The sequence below is a fragment of the Penaeus chinensis genome, chromosome 3 (assembly GCF_019202785.1).
Source record: "Penaeus chinensis breed Huanghai No. 1 chromosome 3, ASM1920278v2, whole genome shotgun sequence".
Taxonomy (NCBI): domain Eukaryota; kingdom Metazoa; phylum Arthropoda; class Malacostraca; order Decapoda; family Penaeidae; genus Penaeus; species Penaeus chinensis.
The window spans coordinates 8,186,085-8,192,955 of record NC_061821.1 but is presented as its reverse complement, the minus strand read 5'-3'; positions in this window follow the sequence as shown (position 1 = coordinate 8,192,955).

Sequence of the window (6,871 nt, the reverse complement as noted above, 5' to 3'; positions counted from 1 at the left end):
GTGTGTGTGTGTGTGTGTGTGTGTGTGTGTGTGTGTGTGTGACTTGATGCATTTAACATAAGCGATTTTAGCTTCATCTCTCACTTGTCTTTATTATTATTATTATCGGTGATTATTTATAATCAATGTGCTCTTTTCTTACTCGTTTAGAAAAATTATATGAGACATTCAGCAAAGTCTGTTTGAACCTATAATTCATTATTATTATTCTCATGGATATAGTGTTTGGTTATCAATATCGACATATTCCTCTATATCCCCTCCAGTATATACCTCTGTACATTTTCTCTTCCTTCGTTTTTACTAATTTCTTTTCTTCCTCTACACCTCGCGGGAGAAACCTGGTCTTCATTAACATCTTGGTTGGTAACAGTTGTCCCATGCCTGTCTTTGTTTTTCTTTTTCTTTTTTTTACTTGTCTTGTCGGGTTATTTTATCTAAAATCTTACGGTACAATTAACTATTTTACCTTATTAAGGTAATGGTATAAACTTAAGTCTCTGGAAAGTCTCTGTGATTCCCGCCATTTTGCAATGTTTACAATATTATGTCTTTTTTTTTCTCTCGCTGTGTATTCTAGAGAATTGTATAACGAATAAACGGTTTACAGCAAGTCTCAAGATAATGTCTGTTACTTAATTTACAGACTTTCGAAGAAAAAAAATATATGCATATCGGAAATTGTTAGTCGACCGCACAGGGTAATAAAAATAAAATAAACTCGCGCCTTCTTGTTCGTGCTCATGTCCGACGTTATCTTCTCGCTCAGGCGTTGTCGTTCAGAATTGTGTCACGTTTAGGCGTTCAATCTAACTGAACACCCTGTTCAAATATGAACCAAAGAAAACGTTTAAAAAACAAAACAAAAACAAAAAAACGCTGAAAAATAAGAGTTTAAAAATCAACAAAATCCCAGCATCCACGCCTATTGCAATAAATATATTTTCCTCCGCTCTCAGAAACCCGAAAATGGCGGACAAAAAAAAAAAAACGAGAAAATATGAAAACCACCAAAGATTCTGGAAGCCAGCACGCCCTCTCTGCGGGGGGGAGTCGAACTAAACCTCCCTTTTCCCAGTAAAAGTCTTTTTCTTGTGGTTTCCAAGGGGGGTAGGGGGTCCTATAAGGGGGCAGGGGTAAGGGGGGGGGGAAGGTAGAGAGATAAGTTTGTAGTTTTGTGAATGAAGAGATGGAAGGCTTTTTAAAAATGTTTATTGTTTATCTTGTATTATTCCCGAGACACTTTTTATGTATTTTTTTGTCTTGTCTTATTTCTGAAGTATTTTTAAAATTATTTCTTACATAATATTTTTTTTCATTTTTTGTCATTATTGATGCTTTTGGTATTAACTCTTTGAGTATCATTATAGTAACCGTGGTGCTACTACTACTACCACTGCTACTACTACTACTACTACTACTACTACTATTACTACTACTACTACTACTACTATTACTATTACTACTATATAGTGGTATTAATGTCATTATAGTTTTTGTTATTGCTTTGTTCCTACTTTTATTATTGTTATTACTAACATTATTTTCAATATTCATTGTCAGCATTATCAATTCTCATTATTATTATTTATTATTATAACTGTTATTAGTATTGTTGTCATCATCTTCATCATCATCATCATCATCATCATCATCATCATCATCATCATCATCATCATCATCATCATCATCATCATCATCATTGTTATTATAATTATCATTATCATTATATTATTATTGTTGTTTTTGCTTTTGTTATTATTATTATTATCATCATCATAAGTTTTTACACTATAACTACTGCTACTAGTCATAATCGTTGCTATTACTTACTTTCATCATTCTTGTCATCATACTTATTAGTGCCGCTAATATCACTATTAATAGCGTTATAATCATCAATATTATAACCCTTTTAAACAAATCACTAAAAAAAAATTCTCGTAACACCAAACGGCAAGACATATTGTAAATAAAATACTATAATTTCATTTTTTAAAAATTATTTGGAAGCCATTTGCTATATTTCAGCTGCGACGAACAGGTGTTTTTCAGCTTCATCTTTCATCTGTTCATTTATCTATTTCTATGTTTATGATTATTATTATCGTTATTATTATTATTTTCTTTTGTTCAATTTTTGTATTCTTTTATTCTCATTTGTCACTGACTAACGGCATTTACCTCTTCACTGTTTTTTTTTTCATGTCTGTCTCTTTCACTCTTTCTCTTCCTGTCTCTGCTTCTGTCTGCTAGCGTGTCTGTCTCTCTCTCTTTTTTCTTCTTTCTCACCTCTCTTTGTCTTTGTTTTTGTCTTTGTCTTTGTCTTTCTCTCTCTCTTTCTCTTTCTCTTCCTAGTACCCTCACTCCCTTCCTTTCTTTTTTTCTCCATCTCCCTCACCTCTTTTCTCTCTCTCCCTCTTCTTTTTGCCATTCCTCTTCCTCCCACCCTCCGTTCTTTCCCTTGAACTTTCTTTCTTCCTCTTCCCCCCCCCCCCCCTTCTTTCCCTTCTGTTCTCTCTCTTCCTCTCTCTTTTAATTTTTCCCTCTCCCTCGCCCTCTCCTGCCCACTATTCCTCCCACCCTCCTTTCCCTCCTCCCCTCTCTCCTACACCCTCTTCCTCCCATCCTCCTTCCCTCCTCTCCCTTCTCTCTCTCCTGTCTTCTCCCTCTCCCTCCTCCTCTCTCTCTCTCCTGTCTTCTCCCTCTCTCTCCTGTCTTTTCCCTCTCTCTCATCCTCTCTCTCTCTTCTGTCTTCTCCCTCTCTCTCCTCCTCTCTCTCTCTCCTGTCTTTTCCCTCTCTCTCCTCCTCCTCTCTCTCTTCTGTCTTCTCCCTCTCTCTCCTCCTCTCTCTCTCTCCTGTCTTTTCCCTCTCTCTCCTCCTCTCTCCCCCCTGTCTTCTCCCTCTCTCGTCTCCTCTCTCTCCCCTGTCTTCTCCCTCTCCCTCCCCCTCTCTCTCTCCTGTCTTCTCCCTCTTTCTCCTCCTCTATCTCTCCTGTCTTTTCCCTCTCCCTCCTCCTCTATCTCTCCTGTCTTTTCCCTCTCTCTCCTCCTCTCTCTCTCCTGTCTTCTCCCTCTCTCGCCTCCTCTCTCTCTCCTGTCTTCTCCCTCTCTCGCCTCCTCTCTCTCTCCTGTCTTCTCCCTCTCCTCCTCCTCTCTCTCTCCTGTCTTCTCCCTCTCTCCGCCTCCTCTCTCTCTCTCCTGTCTTCTCCCTCTCTCGCCTCCTCTCTCTCTCCTGTCTTCTCCCTCTCTCGCCTCCTCTCTCTCTCCTGTCTTCTCCCTCTCTCTCCTCCTCTCTCTCTCCTGTCTTCTCCCTCTCTCTCCTCCTCTCTCTCTCCTGTCTTCTCCCTCTCCTCCTCCTCTCTCTCTCCTGTCTTTTCCCTCTCTCTCCTCCTCTCTCTCTCCTGTCTTCTCCCTCTCCTCCTCCTCTCTCTCTCCTGTCTTCTCCCTCTCCCTCCCCCTCTCTCTCTCCTGTCTTTTCCCTCTCTCTCCTCCTCTCTCTCTCCTGTCTTCTCCCTCTCTCTCCTCCTCTCTCTCTCCTGTCTTTCCCCTCTCTCTCCTCCTCTCTCTCTCCTGTCTTCTCCCTCTTTCTCCTCCTCTCTCTCCTGTCTTCTCCCTCTCTCTCCTCCTCTCTCTCCTGTCTTTTCCCTCTCTCTCCTCCTCTCTCTCTCCTGTCTTCTCCCTCTCTCGCCTCCTCTCTCTCTCCTGTCTTCTCCCTCTCTCTCCTCCTCTCTCTCTCCTGTCTTTTCCCTCTCTCTCCTCCTCTCTCTCCTGTCTTCTCCCTCTCTCGCCTCCTCTCTCTCCTGTCTTCTCCCTCTCTCGCCTCCTCTCTCTCTCCTGTCTTCTCCCTCTCCCTCCCCCTCTATCTCTCCTGTCTTTTCCCTCTCCCTCCTCCTCTCTCTCTCCTGTCTTCTCCCTCTCCTCCTCTCTCTCTCTCCTGTCTTTTCCTCTCCCTCCTCCTCTCTCTCCTGTCTTTCCTCTCTCTCCCCTCTCTCTCCTGTCTTCTCCTCTCCTCCTCCTCTCTCCTGTCTTTTCCTCTCCCTCCTCCTCTCTCTCTCCTGTCTTCTCCCTCTCTCGCCTCCTCTCTCTCTCCTGTCTTCTCCCTCTCTCGCCTCCTCTCTCTCTCCTGTCTTCTCCCTCTCCCTCCCCCTCTATCTCTCCTGTCTTTTCCCTCTCCCTCCTCCTCTCTCTCTCCTGTTTTTTCCATCTCCCTCCTCCTCTCTCTCACCTGTCTTTTCCCTCTCCCTCCTCCTCTCTCTCTCCTGTCTTCTCGCTCTCTCGCCTCCTCTCTCTCTCCTGTCTTCTCCCTCTCTCTCCCCCTCTCTCTCTCCTGTCTTCTCCCTCTCCCTCCTCCTCTCTCTCTCCTGTCTTCTCCCTCTCTCTCCTCCTCTCTCTCTCCTGTCTTTTCCCTCTCTCTCCTCCTCTCTCTCTCCTGTCTTCTCCCTCTCCCTCCTCCTCTCTCTCTCCTGTCTTTTCCCTCTCCCTCCTCCTCTCTCTCTCCTGTCTTCTTCTTCTCTCGCCTCCTCTCTCTCTCCTGTCTTCTCCCTCTCTCGCCTCCTCTCTCTCTCCTGTCTTTTCCCTCTCCCTCCTCCTCTCTCTCCTGTCTTCTCCCTCTCCCTCCCCCTCTATCTCTCCTGTCTTCTCCCTCTCTGTCTCCTGTCTTCTCCCTCTCCCTCCCCCTCTATCTCTCCTGTCTTCTCCCTCTATCGCCTTCTCTCTCTCTCCTGTCTTCTCCCTCTCTCTCCTCCTCTCTCTCTCCTGTCTTTTCCCTCTCTCTCCTCCTCTCTCTCCTGTCTTCTCCCTCTCTCGCCTCCTCTCTCTCTCCTGTCTTTTCCCTCTCCCTCCTCCTCTCTCTCTCCTGTCTTCTCGCTCTCTCGCCTCCTCTCTCTCTCCTGTCTTCTCCCTCTCTCTCCTCCTCTCTCTCTCCTGTCTTCTCGCTCTCTCGCCTCCTCTCTCTCTCCTGTCTTCTCCCTCTCTCTCTCCCACACTCAAAAACCACAAGAAGAAAAATAAAATACTCCAGCCTGTCTTTCTCCCCACCCCTTCCTCCCCCCTTCCCCTATCCCCCACTCAACCCATGTCTGGCGATCTGGCACTGGTCTGCGAAAACCCACATGGGTCTGGTGCCCCCATTAACCCCCCCCTCTTCCTCTTCCCTACCTCACCCCTCCCCTCCTCTTCCCTTCCCCCATCCCACCTCCCCCTCCTCTTCCCTTACCCCACCCTTCCCCCTTCCCTCCTCTTCTCTTCCCCACCCTTCCCCCCTCCCCTCCTCTTCCCTTCCCACCCTTCCCCCCTCCCTCTCCTCTTCCCTTCCCACCCACCCTTCCCCTCTTCCCACCCATTCTACAGCGGGTGGGGGTTGAGTGAGATGAGGCACATGTGAACTAATAGGTTATGGTCTCTTAGGGTAGGTTGTAGACGTTGTAATTCTTTTTTTTCAGTTCGTTGTATTAGTGTTATTTCATCGCTTTCATTATTGTCGTCATGGTTATAGTTATCTGCTTTGTTATTAATCATCGGCTGTGGTAGTGATATTATTGTTATTGTCCGTTTTGTTTTTAATTATTGTATTGCTATTGTTATCGTTATTCGTTAGAAGTTATTATACTGAAGACAAGAGGAAGGAAGGATTAAAGAGAGAGAGAGAGAGAGCGAGAGAGAGAGAGAGAGAGAGAGAGGAAGATGATAGAGGAGAAGCTTAGAGAGAAAGAGAGGAGGAAGGAGGAGAGGTAGAAAGAAATACGAAGACGGGGATGAAAGAAGAACAAAAAGAAACAAAGAAACAATATATATATATATATGTATATAACTCAGCAAGAGAATAAGAGGAAGCCGACAGAGTGGGCCTCCTCGGGTCATTAATTAAATGTCAAGTTAGGTCACGTGGTCAGCGTCACGGGAAACGAGAGGTCATTACATTATCTTAGCCGTTATGCATGTCAAGTCACGTCATGTTACTCGCTGTTCATGTCATGCCAGCTGTTCCTATGACGTCGGTTTCTTGTATGTATTTTCACCTGGGTTATATCTTCGTAATGCTGTCAATCTGTTACGTGTGTCCGTTGTGTGTGTGTGTGTGTGTGTGTGTGTGTGTGTGTGTGTGTGTGTGTGTGTGTGTGATTGTGAGTCATTGTGTGTAAGTGTGTGTAAGTGTGTGTAAGTATGATTGTAAGTGTGTGTGTTATTGTGTAAGTATATGTAAGTATGAGTGTAAGTGTGTGTGTGTGTGTGTGTGTGTGTGTGTGTGTGCGTGCGTGCGTGTGTGTGTGTGTGTGTGTGTGTGATATGTCAGCTGCTGTGTATAAATCATGTCATGCGTTGCATCTGCCCTGACTGCCAGTGTGTCTGTGTGACATGCCAGTCATTGTGAATTTATGATGCCAAAAAAATGCATACACACTGAAAAAAAACTCAAACACAGTTGGAGGGGTGTGTGTGACACATACACATATATAGAGAGAAAGGGAGGTCACGACGAGAGAGAGAGAAGGAGAAAGATGGAAAGAGCGTGAGAGATAAGAAGTGAGAATGAGGGGAAGAGAAGGAGAGAGAGAGAGAGAGAGAGAGAGAGAGAGAGAGAGAGAGAGAGAGGAGTGAGAGGAGTGAGAGGAGTGAGAGGAGTGAGAGAGAGAGAAGGAGTGAGAGAGAGAGAAGGAGAGCGAGAGAGAAGGAGAGCGAGAGAGAAGGAGAGAGAGAGAGAAGGAGAGAGAGAGTGAAGGAGAGAGAGAGAGGAGAGAGAGAGAGAGGGAGAGAGAGAGAGAGAGAAGGAGAGAAAGAGAGAGAAAAGGAGAGAGAGAGAGAGAGAAGGAGAGAGAGAGAGAGAAGGAGAGAGAGAGAGAGAGAGAGAAGGAGAGAGAGAAAGAGAGAA